The sequence below is a fragment of the Conger conger genome, chromosome 5 (genome assembly GCF_963514075.1).
Source record: "Conger conger chromosome 5, fConCon1.1, whole genome shotgun sequence".
Taxonomy (NCBI): domain Eukaryota; kingdom Metazoa; phylum Chordata; class Actinopteri; order Anguilliformes; family Congridae; genus Conger; species Conger conger.
Genome location: NC_083764.1, coordinates 32,924,723 through 32,944,483, shown reverse-complemented (window position 1 = coordinate 32,944,483; position 19,761 = coordinate 32,924,723). Strand labels below are relative to the sequence as shown.

The window sequence follows — 19,761 nt, the reverse complement described above, 5'->3', positions numbered from 1 at the left end:
CAATTTGTAATAATGATGAATCACTGTACATCTTAAAAAAAAGGCTTCTCTTGAAAAATATTAGTTGTTATTGTGTAGTTGTCACTAATTAAGTGGTTCTCAGTAAAGCTTGACTTGAATTTTAAGTTCTGAAACTCATTTCAAAAAATGTGAATGTATTTTGAAAATATGCCATACCGCTATGTTCTTAATTAGATTATTAAGAAGATGTATAACTTGGCACATCAAGCCAAAAACTGTGTGTTTTATCAGACCAAACATTTGTTTCCGTTTCATAATTAGACATAAGGTACATTTTAAATATTCACTTTTAAAGAGCAAATACAAATACAGTGCAGTCAAGTATTTGGACAGTGGTACAATTTCTGTTCTTTTGGCTCCACTCCAGCTCCCCATATTTTAAATGACACAATGAATGTGTGGTTAAAGTGCAGATCCATATTGGATTTCTTATACATAGTCCGAGGACCAAATGTAATTGGACAGCTGGCTTCTCAGCTGTTTCAGTTGTATTCAATCGCTTCCTTAGTGCATTTCTAAGAAGACTTTCAGTATCTAGTCTTGATTGGAGGCTTTTGATTGTCTTTGGAGTCTGTTATTGTGTTTGTCAACATGAAAACCAGAGTTGTGCTAAATATATGGAGCCATTATGAGGCTGAGAAAAAAATAAGAAACAAAAAAACAGAGAGATTTGAGCCCAACAAAAAGATTTGGGCTTACCGAAAAATAACTGTTGGAAATCATTAAGGATGTCAGGTTTCAGAACACAGGAACCAGTAGCAATCTCGTTGTATTGCCAATGAGAGTTTTCTATTGGTAGAAGGGTACTTCAAACAAGCAATGGTCCAGTACAGGCAAACAGGAATGTCAATTTAGTGTGAGGTAAAGCAGTTCCAAAGGTCCAGACAAAGGTTTGTGACTGAGGCAAACAGACACAGAGGGGATAATCCAAATCATAGTTGATGCTGGAGAGAATGGCATGAGCACATTACACTCTGGCAACAAACTAACAAAACTTACAGGATTAAATAGACAGATAACGAAGGGAAAATGCTAATCAGGTGTGCACGATAATCAGGAAGTGAAGACAGGTGAAACTAATTAATGAAAATGAATGAACAGAATGAATGGCAGAAGGGTTGAGGGTGATGGTAAAGGGGTTGAATAACCTAGGAGTAAGCTTGTGGCAGACAGAAAGGAGGGGAATGTTTCTTGAGGAGAGCCACACCTTTTGCCCCATGGATCTGCAAACCTCTTAATTTCTGTGACGTGGCGAAGCATAGCGAAGCATGCCAAGCATGGCGAAGCATGGTGAAGCATGCTCTCTTTCCAACCTGGTGAGTGCACCGGTCTAGCAGCTGGGCAGCAGGAACTTCCACTTCCTTCTCTTCCTCTAGAAAAAGGGGAGGTTGGTAACCCAGGCAACAGGCAAAGGGTGAAATGCTTGTGGAGGAGACTGGGAGTTTTGCATGTACTCAATCCAGGGAAGTGAATCAACCCAGAAAGCAGGGGACTTCTCTACCAGGCAGCATAAGGTATTTTCTAATTCCTGGTTCATACTGTCAGTTTGACCATTGGTCTGTGGATGGAACCCAGAAGACAGCTGTGCCTTCACTCCGATGAGCGAGCAGAAGCCCTTCCAGAACCAACTCAAAAACTGTGGTTAACTTGAAAACTGTCCATGGTAACTACCAGGGACAGGCAGTGCAGGCGGAAGAAGTTTGGCTGTCTCTTTAGATGAGGGTAGCTTGGAGTGCTATGAAGTGGACAAACTTGGAAAATCTATCAACGACGGTTAGGACAACAGCCTTTAGAGACTGGTAACCGGACAGGCAGCTACAAATTCAGCAGCATCTTGTTTGGCAGTCACCAGAACCGATGGCGCAGGAGGACTAGCATGTGGCTGACGCCAGGATGATACGCAAGCGGGGAAGAGTGAACCCACTCCAGGATCTGAAGCCGGACAGCTTCGGGCATGACGACGGTCACCAGGCGTGTCATCAGGGGCAGGACAGCTTCTCAGGGCTTCTTTCAACATGCTGATGATATCCAATTGGGTAGTGGCTAGGGTACCAGGGGGCAGAATGGCGGCTGGACCTTCGTTAGTCTTGGGTGGTGACTATAATTGGGAGAGTGCATCCGGCTTGAGAGTCATGGAACCGGATTGGTAGGTGAGACTGAAGTTAAAGCGATTGAAAAAGAGGGACCAGCGGGCTTGTCTTTTGGATGATTTCAGGTGCTCCAAGTTGCGGTGGTCAGTTTACACTACGAACGGGACAGGGGTACCTTCCAGCAGGTGTCACCACTCTTCAAAGAAGATGGCAAGGAGTTCACGGTCACCAATGCAGCTGTAGACCAACTAACGACAGCCTTGGTCTTTCTGGATCCATCTCTAGTTGGCCTCAGGAGACTACGAAACCGAGAAAGTAGACCGTAGAGTGATGAAACTCACATTTCTCAGACTTGAAAAACATTTGATTCACCAGCAGGCATTGCAAGACTTGGCGGACATAGCATACATGTTCTTCCAGAGAGGCAGAGGAAATTAGAATATCATCCAGGTAGACCAAACCTGGAAATCATGTCCCTCGACTCATCATTAATAAGGTTCCTGAAGACAGCTGGAGCATAAGTGATCCCGAATTTCAGGGATCAGGGGTGTTAAAGGCTGTATTTCACTCATCCCCCTCTCTGATCCACACCAGGTAATAAGCATTATGTAAATCCAGCTTTTATTATTGCCGGCATTTGATGCGTCTTCCACTATTAACGCACAAACCATATAGGCCTGTCTGTTCATTACTGTAACATACTTCACTCATGCGTTTAGGCTCCTCTATAAAGAAGAATATCTGAACCTATACATTTCTCAGACACGATCACTCAATACTCAAATAATCAACACCCTGGCAAGAGGAGACCCATTGGAAATGGCTGGAATGGAATTCACTCTACAAAATGAAATGAATGGCTTATTTACTTTGTAAGCACTCAGCAGGCATGTGGAGGTTGCCTCAGTGCCCCAGTCACACTCCCTTTGCCCCCAGAACAGCCTGAAGTCTTTGTGGCATGGATTCAACAAGGTGCTGGAAACATTCCTTAGAGATTCTAGTCCATGTTGACATGATAACATGATATAGTTACTGCAGATTTGTTAGCTGCACATTCTGCCAAATCCCCCGTACCACCACATCCCAAATGTACTCCATTGGATTGAGATCTAGTGACTGTGGAGGCCATTGGAGTACACTCATTGTCATGTTCATGGAACCAGCTTGAGATGACATGTCTTTTTTTTATTTTTTATTTTTAGATATATTTAGGCCTTTTTCAGCTTTATTGGACAGTATACAGTATAGAGAGACAGGAAGAATGGGAGCGAGAGAGAGGGGAAGACATGCGACAAATGTCAGATGGTCGGATTCGAACCGCTGATGTCGCGGCTCGCAATGAGCATGCGGTCAGTGCTCTACAGGCTGCGCCACCGAGACACCCCAGATGACATGTCTTTTTGACATGGTGCATTATCCTGCGGGAAGTAGCTATCAGAGGATGGATAGACTGTGTCCATAAAAGGATGCACATGGTCAGCAACAAACTCAGGTAAGCTGTGGAATTTCACAATTGCTCAATGTGTATTAAGGAGCCAAGAGAACCCTCCCGACCATTACACCCCCACTACCAGCCTGAACTGCTTACCCAAGGCAGGACAGATGCATGGTTTCATGTTGTTTATGCTGTAGGGACTACAACTTCCACATTCCCACAGGAAAATTCTGCGACGTCCACCACAAATGACGTCTAACTTGGTTCAGCCAATCCCGTAATGGCGGGAGCAATAAACGGTCCCGTATAAGAGCAAGACACGTTCTTGGGATCTCTCTTCTGCTTTTTCTGCTTGTTCTGCTTGTTCTGCTTCTACTCTTCGACGCACCCTTTTTGGCCATTCGCTTCAGCTCATCTGCTCCGAGACTCGGACAGAGGCTGAATGCTGCACAGTGCACTACCAGGCCTACGGACACACCCAGTTACCTTGCGGTGGCCTATAGTGAGTGGAAATTGTTGTACACGGAACGCTACATCAGTTTACCCCAATAAAGCTCAACAACGAAACAGCAACAAACTTTTACACCTGGAAAAGGACCAGCGGATCAGACGACAACGCGCTGCTAAGACGGGAACACCCCAGCCTGCGCATCTCTCCCGGACACCATTCACAGCACCATCGCCACTTCTACAAGGACAGCATGTCTTTTGGATCCAGCAATGCGTATGGACTCAGTAAGAAAACAAACATTCAGGCATAGCCAGTGTTTAGTTTAGTCTTAACTGTTTTTGTGAATCTGTGTTTCAATATTTACCATCCAACCATTGTAATGTGTTTGGTTAGCTACATATATATGTACGTGAATTGATTCGCCGTCTTTTGCGCATATATAGAGTAAAACTACGCAAGTAGTCCCTTCTCACAGCTAACTCTAACTTATTACCACACCCAGAACTCTAGCTTACTCAAGCTAGCTACTCCCACCTTTCCTTTGTTCAAGCGACACGCGCGATCGCGCGCAACCACACATACACGCCCTAACTTAACATACTAACTTCCCCTACTAATTCCCGTTCGTTTATCTGTTATGTGTTTGTATGTTTGTTTAATAAATATATTTTATTAAACCCCGGTGTCCGTTTTGGAATCGCATAGACATGAGAGCCGAGTTAAAGCAGCCTTTCGAAGAACTTCCAACCTTCAGGTTATCGGTACAGGTTAACGGTTCAGGTTAACCAAAGTACAGTACCGAGGGAGAAGGCAGTCTCGAAATCGGTAAACCATGCAAAAAGTCCAGTAACCAGGAAAGCTGTCAGCGGTGGTGCAGACGGATGGCAGGCAGGCTTGGGGTCGATGATGGCGCAAGAGTCAAGACCGAAGTCCGCTCCGCGGGGCAGAAGCACAAAGACAACAGGCAAAGTTTGTGGTACAGGCAGGCAATGGTCAACAAAACCGAAGTCAATAACGATGGTTAATAAACAGGCTTGGATCTTAATGGGTGGACAATAGCTTGACAAACCGCTTAAAAGTGCAACAATTTCACAAAGACATGACATGAAACTGAGCTTACATGCAGGTGTGGACAGGTGCAAACAATTAGCTTGAGAGCAGCATGAGAATGGAAATCAAGTGTGGAGAATTGACAAGTTCACAAGATAATTAGTAATTGTTAGTAATAAACCTATCCTGCCCTAGCGTTAGTAAATTAGTAAATGACATGCACAAGAAACGTAAAGTAACATGAACACATGGTTAGAATGTTAGTATTACCCAATCCTGATCTAAAGTTAGTAGATTACATTACATTTTGTAATGTAAAATGTAAGAAGACAATGGAAATTGAAACAATGACAGAAAGTGTGAGTGTGACAGAAAGGGAGAGAGAGAAAAAGCATGAATGCAAGGTTTTCAGAAAGACACGAAAAATTGTATGCTAATCAATGAACAGAACATAACATGAAACAAACATAAATCATGACATAACAAGTTTGCAAAACTATGACAATAAACTATATAACGTGACATGACAAGACTTACAATTAAGTCGTAACAGCTAAACATGAAATGTAACATGTCATGACAATGAAACGTAACAAGAAATAAAACATGAAAACGTGGTGAGACTAGACTAACATAATACATGACATGACAATGAAATTACTAAGACAATAGCTAAACATGAAACTTGACGTGACAAGCATGAAACGTGACACTTCTGCTGCTATATACAAGGAGGCCTGTAGTGTATTGGTTAAGGTACACGACTGGGACACGCAGGGTTGGTGGTTCGATCCCCAGTGTAGCCGCAATAAGACCCGCACAGCCGTTAGGCCCTTGAGCAAGGCCCTTAACCCTGCTTTGCTCCAGGGGAGGATTGTCTCCTGCTTATTCTAATCAACTGTACATCGCTCTGGATAAGAGTGTCTGCCAAATGCCAATAATGTAATGTAACGTAGCTTGTTCACTTCAATGTGTTGTGTTCAGAGATACTCTTCTGCAAGATAACTGTTGTACTGTGTTGATTATTTGAGTTACTGTTGTCTTCCTGACAGCTTGTGCCAGTTTTTCCTCTTCCATTAATAAGGCATTTTTCCACCCACAGAACTGACATTCACTGGATGTCTTTTCCACACCATTCTCTGTAAACTCTTGAAAATCCCAGGAGATGAGCAGTTTCTGAACCACCCCGTCTGGCACCAACAATCGTTCCACGGTCAGTCACTTAGATCACTTAGATTTCTTCCCCATCCTGATGTTTGATTTGAACAACTGAACTTCTTGACCCTGTCTGCATGCTTATAAAGTATGCAGTGAGTTGCCGCTGCATGATTGGCTGATTAAATATTTGCATTAACAAGGTGTACCTAATAAAGTATAATGAGTGTATACAGTACTGTGCAGATGTCTTAGGCACCAAGTCGACAGGTGTCCGGAGTTCACTCCCGAACATCAGGGCAGCAGGTGCACAAGCTGCACTCCTGCACGGCAGTTCGGTAGGCCCACAGGACTAAGGGCAGATGCCAGCCCAGTCGCACTGGTGCTAGCTAGCTAGAATGGCGAGTTGGACAGTTAAAGTTTGGTTAAACCTCTCGCCGAGCCCGTTGCTTTGGGGGTGGAGCGGTGTTGTTTGTGTCTTCACTACTCCCAGGCGTTTGCAGACGTCAGCTAACACTCGTGACAGTGCCTGAAGACAGCTGTAGTCAAGCTGGAGTGGCGCGCTCCCTCTGCGCGCCACTCCAGGATCTGGATATGGAGAACAGAGTGATGTACGCGGTGTGGACTTAGCCCAAGAGTTGTGGTAACAGGACTGATGTCGAAAGAGCAATGCAGAACAACTATAATCAAGCTTGAGTGGTAATTATAATCTATATTACTTGTAGAAGTAGGAAAAGGAATACATAGAAGTAATACATTATAAGTTTCCTTTTATTTTTATGTCTTTTATTTTTCATTAAGGTACTATATAAGGTAGAAAAATGTAGAGAAGTTTTTAGAGTTTAGATAAACATAATATTCTAGGAATAGTTTCTTTTAAACGTCCAGAAGGGGGAGCTATAGGATAAGGCTAAGGCCAAAGAGGATGGGTATTTGAGGGGTGTACCTTGAATTTTAACATCATGGTGGAAAGGTAAATTAGAAAGAGCTAAAGGGGTATATGTAACTTGCATGTGATCAGCAAACTGAAAGATGATATATAACCTGTCAGCTGTATAACTCTATTCTTTTGATTTATTATAATAAAGTATATCTTACTATAATCATATGTGATAAAGGTTCTTTTAGAGGAATACAGTGAATGCAGGACATCGTATACCAGATTTGCATCACACCCTTCACTTCGAGACTGGGCTGGAAGTTCAGTAGAACTTACCAGGGTGCCAGGACGTTTGGAGTACTTAAAGGAAAAGAGAGTTCGTCCCCGAGACACCTCCTGGTGAGGTACTGCTCGTGGGAACGTGAGGTCTGATCTCGGCAAGGGGTCCGTGGCTCACCACTATTTTGGCGCCCAACGTGGGGCACGAGTAGTTGAGAACTGCTCACAGCCTAGTGGGGCACTGCCCGAGTAGATTCCCACTCGTGGGGCTCGAGTCGATTACTGGCACTGACGAGAAAGGTGCTAGGCACCTAAGTAGTGAAACCGTAATACTCGAACTCGAAAGGAATCGAGATAATTTAGAATAAGTTACAATATTGGAAGACTGTATAGGACAGTAAATTCTAATAAAGTAATAGTATAAATATAAATTTATAACTAGGTGGGAAAATGGTTGTCAGTGATATGCCAGACCCACATATAGAAGTATATTTCCTAATAAAGAATAGCCCATAGTAGGGACTAAACAAGTCGCGCCTCTGACAGAGGGAGAGGCATTGGTTCGGAAAATACATGAAGAGAATGGACATTTCTCTTTTAATGTAATTAAGAACCTGAATAGGTTACATATACCCAAGCTGAAAGAAGTAGTGAAGGGAGTAGTTAAGAATTGCTCACAATGCCACACGGCCTGTGGAGTGCTGGATTAACTATAAGGTCGGGAGTACCCTGGGGAAGTATTTGCATGGACGTGGCCGGTCCTGTGATGCGATCCACAGGGGGGCACCGATACTTACTGATAATAGTTGATTTGTGCACTGGGTACACCCTTATCCATCCTCTGCGGCAAGGTATGGGAAGACAGATTCTAGCCAGGCTAGAAAGCACAGTAATAGCAATAGGAAAACCCAAAGAAATCAGATCAGACAATATATTTACTAATAAATATTTACTGCCTAAAAGCTTGTTCCCTAAAGTCTGGGTCAAGGTGGTCAGACAGACAGATGGGATATTTAGAGTTTTAACAGCTAGAAAAGGTCATGACCCGGCACAAAATGGAGGCCAGAAATTAATAAAACCCTGTCCAGTGCTGGAAGATATTAAAGGGCCAGGCTGTTGCATCCTGTGTTCATGTAATGAGTTAAGGCCAGGATATCAGGGACCTGGTGGGGCAAGAGTACCCCCAAAAATAGAGGGGTTACCAGGGGACGCCCTATGGGGAATGACAACCCAGACAGGGCATTCTCCAATAGTGATGATGCACAGATTAGTGGTCTGTGGACAATGCAGAATTAGCATTGCGACAAATACCACTTTCCTCATGGCTAGAGAGATAGAGGGGCCTGAGAAGGGGGGGGCAGCCTAGGAAGAAATGTTACTGCCTTGAAACAGCAGAAGGGGAACTTGTGACATGTAATGAATGCAGAGAACTCACTTTCGAGGGATCAGCTGTAGCAGCAGGCCTCACTCATGCATTAATCCCCTATGATAAAAAAACGAGACCTCCAAAGGTCAGGAAAAGTCAACATACGCCCAGCCCATTATGGGTAGACAACGAGACAACCAACTAAGAAATATTATTGAACAGACATACAACTACGGGCCCACCTGGCTGCTGATGGTTAACCGAAGGGGGGAAACAGATACCAGACCTATGAGGTTTAGCCGAAAATAGAGAAGGAAGAGTAGTATGGAGATTAACAGATTATAAAGAGGAAGTTAAAAATTGTCTGTACCCACCAGAAGATGCTGAAGTACTAGATGTACCTTTTGGGGATCATACAACCAGAGCATGGTACAGCAGTGATACAGATCTATTAATGAGAAAGTTCAAAGCTAGAGCACAAAAAGTAGGGCAAGTGGCATACTTCAGGTTACACGCTTTCCCTGTAGAAGGGATAATAATATGGGTGAGGAGACAATTAACTGTGCGCAGAAGGCCTAATTGATGATAAAGGGCAAGTGAGAGAAACAATTGTGGTTGAGGAATCTCGGCGGGCAGCCACAGGGCGGATAAACCCTCGCCACAACCATTCTGATGATAAAGATGAGGCCACAGGGCCTCTCTACACACTAACCATAACAGTCACCACCAGAGTTGTGGTTGGCGAAGGTGTATACTCTGTTTCAGCTAGGCACTCAGTGGAACCCCTGTCTACAGACGAAGAGGGAGGAGAAGGAGACGCTACGGGAAAAGCAGCTGAACCTGTAGTTCCAGACACTGAGCCAGAGTACAAGGACGTCAGCGATTTTGCCACTCCAATACCACTGAGAGATAACCCGAGCAATGGAGGACCTAGTGATGCTTCTCAGCAATGACGCCCAAGGAGGCCGAGAATGTCGTGTTTCAGCGGGTGTTTCCGATCAGGAAATGCTGACAGAGTACATGAAAATCCGAAACCAAAGGAAAAATCAACAAATCCTACGCAGTGAGTCTTTGAAGAAGGAACAAGATCGGGAAAGGAAAGGGTTAGCAATAATAGGGTTAATATTTTTTGTAGCAGTAATAGGATTAGGAAGTTATGTAATGAAATATAGAGTCCCTTACCAATACACATGCGTTACTAAGGAAATAAATGTGATCTGGTGTGAATACAACATGACATCACCAGGAAGTGAAAACAGTACTGAAAATTGCGGTCAGAAAATGAAAAACGAAACATGCTGTCACTATTTAACTCACGGAGGTCGGAAATTCAGTATGATAGAATGTGATGTCAGTTGTATCACCACAGATGGGAAACAGAAATGTTCAAGAGGCAGGCAAAATCGATACTGTCCAAGCTCATTGGGGCGTAAAGTAAAGCGGGAAGTCCCGACAAAAAATACTCAAAGGGCGAGGAGATGTGAGCTTAAATACCCCTTGATTATAAGGAAAGGGTTACCGAGTCAAACTGGACTTCGATGGTCGCAATTAGAACAACGAGGAATAATATGGGGACCCACAACACCACTACTCACTAGTCTATATATAGGGGACCCGCAACAATATCCCAAAATAGATAAGTCAATAATGATGCAAAAGGAACGAGGGTGGACATATAAATATGTATATCAGAATAGAACTTTACTGTGTACATTAGCCTATTGGAGTCAAGGTAAATTTTGAAAGGGCATTTGGGCAGCCGATACAATCCAAGCAAGGCCATCGTTATTGATTAGACAGTAATACCTTCTCGAGAATTAGTAGAGGAGATACTTCAGAAAGAAAAGGAGATGATAGAAGAAATGAGGCAGTATGCAATATCGGTAAATACGGAAGACGAAAAAGATATAAGGGAAAAATCAATCTCTAAAAACGACGTTAAAAAGGGTGTAATGAAAATGGCATGCACATGGGAAGGCGATGAATATGTAACCTTCAGATATAGGCCCGTAGAAGAACAACTTAGAAATTGGATAAGTTGGTACTGGAATACAGTTATGAAAGGAAAAAATCCTAAAACAAATTACAGGGCAGAGTGGATTCATTATATGTTAATGAATGGTTGGTGGGAGGCCTATGCTGGAGATATAGGGAATAATGCACAAAACCAGGATTATTTCAAAAATTATGTCCCTGACTACTTTATGCCACCGCTCAGGACTAATTACACAGGGAAGCAAGAACATGGAGTTAAGCCTCAACTAATTTATTGTAATGATAAATACTAATCATAGGAATACTATATGTCATTTTTGTATGCTTAAGGTGCAGGCGTCATAGACAATGTATGCATACCACAGGCTCGAGTCTCAAGAACAAGAGCATGATTGCACTTTTGCTGAAATCTTGTCCAGACGACCCTGGCAGGAAATCACTGATTTTTAAGAAGGGAGGCCTACGATAGACATAATAATGGCAACTTGGAACAGTTCCTATGAAACCATGAGCCAAACCGGGAATGTATCGGGGAAGAAAATCTGGGAATGCGGGAGAACGGTGAAGCAGTACCGTTAGCTCTATGGTGAGTTCCCTCCTCCGAGCTCTTGATTTGAATCTTGGTAACATAGTAACAGTAATTAAACTCATTAGGAGGAAAAATTGTTAATGGAGTTCTAAAACCAAAGCACGGTTTTATTTGATTACTAGGAATGCGGAAGGGCAAGATTTCAGACAAAGATGACAGATATAATTTGAATGCTAAATATAAGATTAGATTTTTTGTCAATCACAGGCATTATGAATACAGATATGGAATTACAAATTTACTAAGTGGCTGGTATTAATACAACATGCATTGAATGTGGGTTATCTAAATTCTAATTTTTCAAGTAGGCAGGTGTTAAGAAATAATATAAATTATATACCTGATCATGCTTGTGTTTGATGGGTCATAGATAATAACAGCCCTCAGTTGTATGTCCATGGAAATGCGGATACTTGCTAATCAAAGTGTAGGGACAGGAGCCCAGAGAATGATGTATATCTCTCATGTACTTAGAAATCAAAACTGTCACCTGAGGCCTAGGGCCTCCAAACAAAGAAGGGGATTTAACAGAGTCCTCAAACTATTCAATCATAGTTCACAGGAGTCCCCACACTAAAGTTACAAATCCAAGACTAAACTCCAAAGAGAGGTGTCCTGTGTAAGAACAGTGCATGGCCTCCTTCACCAAACCAGCTAACCGTATACATAAATCCATGTATCCAACAGAGATGTAACTTGATCTGTTGGAAGTTTAAGATTGATTGGAGAAATCCTGCTGGTTAATAAATAACCATTCTCAAAGTGAAAAGAGAAATCTCGTAGTGTGTGTCCATAAGAAAAGTAATAATAATAATAATCCCCTAAATTGTCCACCGGGCCTAATCGAAACAGTGTAAATTTATAAAAGAATTAAGTTCCTATGGAGTATAGATAATCAAAGGCGCATGGAAAAACGTATAATATATTCCGGTAGAGGTAGGATGAAGAAATAAGATAAAATAAAGAAAAATTGTATCTGATCTCTTGCAGAATATAACCGGGAAATGGATTGTGGAAAAAGAACAGTGAATCACAATCCCCAGTGACAGCCCTAAAGGAGGGGTTGGCAAACGAAACAGATACACCCAGTTATCCCATAGAATTAGGAGGGTATCGTAATCATATAGTGAATACTTTGTTTGCCTTGGGAGATAAGAAGAGGTTATTTAACACCTGCAACCTCGAATACCCCCCACTAGATTCCTGTCTAAACTGTGAGATAACCGTGAAGTCTAGGAGGGGGGCCAGGGGCCTATACGGTTGTCTCTGCACCCTGTGCTTTGTCTCGAACAAGACTGAATGCATCAATATTATCAACCTAGAAAATCACAGAGAAAAATTTTTAATCTTAGAGAATACAATAACTGTATATTCAGACATTCCAAATTACCCATTGTCAGAAGGACTATTCACACCCATACCATGTATCGGCACAGTTAGATTCTATCCGTATGATAAACAAAGAGGAGATGTTGTGACAATGCACAGGAATGTATTTCCTTATATCTACCAAGACCTGGAAGGGAAAAAACAGAATATATATAATCAAGAGAAACAAAATACCCGCTCGGCAGCTGTAAAAACACTCGAACGGGGAGAACTATGTGGGGGAGGGGTTTGTATTATCTGTATATTATTTTATCTTTAAAGACAGTTTGGGGTATACCCCTGAAGGAGAAGTACCAACCAAGGACAGGAGGTGGCGATACGAAGAGAAAGGTCTTTCTGGATCGCCAGGCTCTCCTTGATGGAAGGGATAGCTTCCTGGTCTCGAGATGCAGTTACAAGGTTGAAGGGGGTGAAGTTCCGAGGAGTGAGGGACATTGCCCATTTCACGCTGCGAGGAGGCTTGCGTGAATGACTGGAATGCGTCTGCTTCAACATGAAAACAACGCTCAGGAATGGACAGGACTTTGGATACAAGGCTCCTGTAGAGGAGTGGCTTTTGGGACTAATGGTTGCATCATTGTTTTGTTATTTTATTTTTTGTTTTTATATTAGCACACTGCGGATGTGCAACTGTCTAAAATGAGGTGGCTAACAATGGAGTGAGGCACGAAACAGGCACATTACTGTTGGATAAGCTTGCTATGTGTGTGGCTTAGAAGCCGCAAAAGAGGGAAATTATATAGAATATTTTCCATAGTTATTCCTAGTTATTCTATGTTTATCTTATGAATCAGTATGATTATCTTATGTTATTCTATGTATCAGGATGAGCAAAGTAGACAAATGATTTTCTCTTTGAACATGTTATCATTCATATGATAAAAGGAGGGATTATGGAAGAAAAGTATAATATAACCTAGGATTTATATATCCAGATATGTATTCTCATGCATATAGTCAGAGGACTGCTTAAAAGAATAAATTGTGCTCGTGACGGATAACCAGAAAAAATGTAAGGGAGGGGTGAGTGCTCTGCTCAGCTTACGTCATATAGGCATATGTGCAGGAGAACACTGCCATTGGTAGGTGCGCTCATAGGCTTGGTTGATCATAAAAAACAATGAGGAGGATGACAGATGGGAGCCCAGTTAGTACTTGGTACTCCCTACCGTTTGATACCTGGATATTAACGCTGTGTGAGTTAATTGAGAGGCACTTACGGGCTAAGATTGGCTTAGAGCGAGGGGTTGAAGGGGGTGTCGAGGACCCGGCCCAAGGCCCCCCTGATGAGAGATTGATGGGGGATGGGTTAGGAAGGAATGCATTGTTAACCCCTCGCACACGCCATTGAGGTGGTAGCAAGAACACCCGTAAGAGGAAAAATATGCGGTTCAGAGATAATGAGCAGCCCTACTTGTCAGCGGAGGAGTCTGAAGTCGGGGGACTTAGATTTAGGGTTTTAAGGAGCAAGGTTAAAGTTCTGACTGAGGCCATGCATAGAATGAGTTCCAGCATAACCTTGGAGGAGATTCAACATGCTGAGCGAGCAGTCGGGGAATACCCCAACCCTACAGGGGAGGAGCACAATGCCTGGCTAAAACAAAAAGATAAGGAAAACGGAAGGGATGTCAATACCGAAAGAATATTAAGAGGCTTTAACGGCCTTCCTGATTATAATCTGATAATTTATTGGATAGATTCAAAGGACTGACTGTAGAGGAGTTGGGGGATGATTTACACTCAGCTATTAGCTGGATGTCCTTTGTAGATCCCTTAAGGCGCCACAAAAAATGGCACCTGAAGAGTGTATTGAGATGGTGGCAGGCACTAACTTCGGGCTTGTATGAAGTCAAAGTTTGGAGAGAGTCCAAGGAGAGATTATGACGGGGAGACAAATACCAGTGATGAATAGGTTCATTGAAAAATTACATAAGAGCTAGTGTTTTTCCACTCGTACACTGAGATGGTGGAAACTCCCAACCGGAGGGGCACATGAGATAAAGTATTGGGGAAGCTTCCTTTGAGGTATGAGAAAATGACATTGAGACAAACAATAGTGATGAATATGTTCATTAAAAAAGTTGGTATACTGGGGACATTTCTTATCAAAAAAAGGTACACTTTTATACGAGCTAAGGATATATAAGTAGTGAGCTTTTAGATGTTAAAAAGAAGGAGAAGTAAGAAAAAAAGCATCTTAGAATTTTGCTTCAGAAAATATCTAAGGGCTGTTGAAGAGAGAGCAACACAAGACAGCTGTAGTCAAGCTGGAGTGGCGCGCTCCCTCTGCGCGCCACTCCAGGATCTGGATATGGAGAACAGAGTGAAGTACGCGGTGCGGACTTAGCCCAAGAGTTGTGGCAACAGGACTGATGTCGAAAGAGCAACGCAGAACAACTATAATCAAGCTTGAGTGGTAATTATAATCTATATTACTTGTAGAAGTAGGAAAAGTAATACATAGAAGTAATACATTATAAGTTTCCTTTTATTTTTATGTCTTTTATTTTTCATTAAGGTACTATATAAGGTAGAAAAATGTAGAGAAGTTTTTAGAGTTTAGATAAACATAATATTCTAGGAATAGTTTCTTTTAAACGTCCAGAAGGGGGAGCTATAGGATAAGGCTAAGGCCAAAGAGAATAGGTATTTGAGGGGTGTACCTTGAATTTTAACATCATGGTGGAAAGGTAAATTAGAAAGAGCTAAAGGGGTATATGTAACTTGCATGTGATCAGCAAACTGAAAGATGATATATAACCTGTCAGCTGTATAACTCTATTCTTTTGATTGATTATAAGAAAGTATATGCGGCGGCACGGATGGTGCAGTGGGTAGCACTGCCGCCTCACTGCAAGGAGGTCCTGGGTTCGAATCCCCGTCGGCCGGGGCCTCTCTGTGCGGAGTTTGCATGTTCTCCCTGTGTCTGCGTGGGTTTCCTCCGGGTACTCCGGTTTCCTCCCACAGTCCAAAGACATGCAGGTTAGGCTGATTGGAGAGTCTAAATTGCCCGTTGGTATGAGTGTGTGAGTGAATGGTGTGTGTGCCCTGCGATGGACTGGCGACCTGTCCAGGGTGTATTCCTGCCTTTCGCCCAATGTATGCTGGGATAGGCTCCAGCCCGCCTGCGACCCTGTTCAGGATAAGCGGGTTCAGAAAATGGATGGATGGATGGATGGATAATAAAGTATATCTTACTATAATCATATGTGATAAAGGTTATTTTAGAGGAATACAGTGAATACAGGAAATCATATACCAGATTTGCATCACATTTACATTTACATTTACACTTTAGTCATTTGGCAGACGCTTTTAATCCAAAGCGACTTACAAGTGCATAGGTTCTACCACAAGTCAAAGCATCACATCCAGAACTAGCAAAATACACCTGGACTGCTGTTCTAAACATATAGTCGTCATCATAAGTGCAATTTTTTTTTTTTTTTTTTTTTTGGGGGGGGGTTAGACAGGGATAGGAGTATCAGAAGGGGGGGGCGGGGTAAATCAGGAGGGAGGACTAAGGTACAGTTTGAAGAGGTGTGTTTTGAGTCTGCGTCGAAATAGGGGGAGGGATTCTGCTGTCCTGACAGCGGTAGGCAAGTCATTCCACCACTGAGGAACCAGAACGGAAAACAGGCGTGAACGTGCAGCTCGACCGCCAGGTGCCCGTAGAGAGGGAACCGTAAGGCGACCAGAGCTGGCAGACCGGAGTGGTCTAGCTGGGGAGTAGGGAGTGATCAGGGATTGTATGTAATGTGGGGCAGTCCCCTTAGCAGCCTGAAATGCCAACACTAGGGCCTTGAATTGGATGCGTGCGGCAATAGGAAGCCAGTGGAGGCCAATGAGAAGCGGGGTGACATGAGCCGACCTGGGCTGACTGGTGATCAAGCGGGCTGCAGCATTCTGGACCAGCTGGAGGGGCTTGATGGCGCACGCTGGGAGACCGGCTAGGAGGGAGTTGCAGTAATCCAGGCGGGAAATGACGAGCGCCTGGACTAGGAGCTGGGTGGCTTTCTCCGTCAGGAGATGACGGATGCGGCGTATATTAAACAGAAAGAACCTGCAGGTTCTGGCAGTGGAGGATACTTGTGGAGCCAGGGAGAGGCAGTTATCAAGAGTCACCCCAAGATTCTTTGCCGTACGGGAGGAGGAAACTACAAAGTCCTCCACAGTCAGTGAGAGGTCGATTGACGGAGAGGACTTAGCAGGGATGTAGAGAAGCTCAGTTTTGGCAAGGTTGAGCTTCAGGTGATGGGAAGTCATCCACGCAGAGATATCAGCCAAGCAGGCAGAGATCTGTGTGGTGATTTGGGTGTCGGGGGGGAAGGAAATGAAGAGTTGGGTGTCATCAGCGTAGGAGTGATAAGAGAAGCCGTGGGAAGAGATAACAGAACCAAGAGACATGGTGTATAGCGAGAAGAGGAGAGGCCCAAGAACCGAGCCCTGCGGGACTCCAGTTCGTAGGGGTTGAGGGTCGGAGAGTGCGCCCCTCCAAGTCACCTGGTAGGAGCGACCAGAGAGGTAGGAGGAAAACCAAGCGAGTGCAGAACCTGTGACACCCATCCCAGACAGCGATGAGAGCAGAATCTCATGGTTGACTGTATCGAAGGCGGCTGACAGGTCGAGGAAGATGAGGACAGAGGAGAGGGATTTTGCTTTAGCAGAGTGGAGTGCCTCAGTGACCGCGAGGAGGGCGGTTTCAGTGGAGTGGCCACTCTTGAAGCCAGACTGGTTGGGGTCATGGAGATTGTTGTGGAGAAGATAAGTGGACAGTTGGGAGCAGACCGCCCGTTCCAGGGTTTTAGCGAGAAAGGGAAGAAGAGAGACAGGCCGGTAGTTGTTCGGGGCAGAGGGATCGAGAGTAGGTTTTTTGAGGAGGGGAGTGACTCTGGCCCTCTTCAGGGAAGAGGGCATGGTGCCGGAAGAGAGGGAGGTGTTGATTAGAGAGGAAAGAAAAGGGAGAATGTCCTCAGATATAGATTGTAGGAGGGGAGAGGGGATGGGGTCAAGAGGACAGGTGGTTGGGCGGTGGGAAGTAAGGAGTTTCAGTGTGTCGGCGTCAGAGAGGGGAGAAAAGGAGGTTAGGGAGTTGGGGAGGGTAGGAGGGTCAGCAGGGGTGGAGGGTTGGGAGAAGGAATTGCGAATAGCATTGACCTTCTTTTCAAAGAAGGAGACAAAGTCATCAGGTGTGAGTGATGAGGGGGGTGGGGGGGAGGGGGGGCCAGAAGAGAGGAGAAAGTTGAAAACAGTTTGCGGGGATTAGAGGCGGCCGCGTTAATTTTCGAGTGAAAGAAGGAAGATTTAGCTAGAGAGACAGAGGAATGGAAAGATGATAAGAGGGCATGGAAGGAAGCCATATCACTGGGGAGACAGGACCTTTTTTTCATTTTCTCTCCGCCGCCCGCAGTTCGGTTCGGACAGCTCGTAGAGCATCAGAAAGCCAAGGACTGGGTGGGGAGGCCCGAGCTAGTTTGGTGGTGAGGGGACACAGAGAGTCAAAGGAAGATGAGAGGGAGGACATGAGAGTTGTAGCCGCATCATCGGTAGACAGTCGAGAGAAAGACTCCGCAGATGGTAGGGAGGAGAGGATTGTAGATGAGAGGATGGAGGAAGACAGGTGGCGTAGGTTCCATCGACAGGTGACAGTGGATGGTGGGAGAGATGGATGGGTGTTAGAGGAGAGTGGAAGAGAGAAAGAGATGAAGGAGTGGTCAGATATATGGAGTGGTGTTACAGAGAGGTTGGTTGTTGTGCAGCTCCTTGTGAAGATGAGGTCAAGAAGGTTGCCTGCTTTGTGGGTGGGAGGGGAAAGAGTGAGGGTAAGGTCAAAAGAAGAGAGGAGGGAGAGAAAGGTAGACTGGGTGGACTCTGAGTTGAGGTTGAAGTCACCCAGGAGGATCAGGGGGGTGTCATTGACAGGTGAGGAGCTGAGGAGGATGTCCATCTCATCCAAAAAGTTTCCCAGAGTACCCGGGGGGCGATAAACAACAATAACAAACAGTTTGCACGGCAGAGTAACAGAGACCGCATGAAATTCAAAAGAGGAGAAGGAGAGGGATGAGGAGAAGACACTAGATCTCCATGAGGATGAGATTAGGAGACCTGTGCCACCTCCTCTGCCAGAGGATCTGGGTGTGTGGGAAAAAGAGAAGGCAGAGGAAAGGGCAGCCGGGGTGGCCGTGTTCTCAGGTGAGAGCCACGTTTCAGTTAAAGCAAGAAAGTCAAGGTTGAGGTGGGAGGCATAGGCAGATATGAAGTCTGCTTTCTGGACGGCGGACTGGCAGTTCCAGAGGCCACCAGCCACACAGAGATCAATACCAGGGGATCTGGGAGGAAAGATGAGGTTAGAGATATTCTGCCCATGTTGGCGGGAGGCGAACCTCCTACCTGACTGGGACCTGGGGAGAGGCGAGAGGACAGGGATGGGAAGGAAACACATGCAGGGAACTAGGGAGGACAAGGGGAATACTACACAGTGGAATGAGGGCAGGCAGCAAAAACAAAATCAAACATCAGGCTCTCGGACAGCCTGGATGGACACCCGTAGATAGACACCCTCGACTTTGTACACCTGCGACTTCGCACGCCGAGGCAAGTAGCCGAGGCTGCCGCACACAGCTGCCGCTGGTGCGCTACACAACTGCTTAAATAACACTGACGCTGAATACAGAAAATGCAACCAACCCACTGCAGAACAATAATGCACACTGAAGTGAGTTCAGGTGTGCCAGTACTAATAGCCTGAGCAGGGTGCAAAGTATTGGCTCCTCCTACAACAAAAGCTGTGGCCTGCCAGCCAGTAAAACAATAGCCTAACTTAATAGCCTAGCTTACCTGAGAGAAACAAACACCTAACCCAGTTTCACTGAATCTAAATAAACACCACTTGTAATAGCTAACAAACAAACAAGTACACAACAGAACACTATAATGACAACTAAACTGAATTTAGAATCAGCAAGCAAACAAATAATACTTAACTAATCCAGGAGAAAATGCAACCAACCCACTGCAGAACAATAATGCACACTGAAGTGAGTTCAGGTGTGCCAGTACTA

At 44.4% G+C, this 19,761-nt stretch overlaps 1 protein-coding gene across 1 annotated transcript in view; it reads right to left on the bottom strand.

Moving 5' to 3' along the window:
• LOC133128845 (potassium channel subfamily K member 10-like) overlaps positions 1-19,761 on the bottom strand; it is a 79,331-nt gene that overhangs the window by 14,137 nt on the left and 45,433 nt on the right. The window lies entirely within an intron of this gene.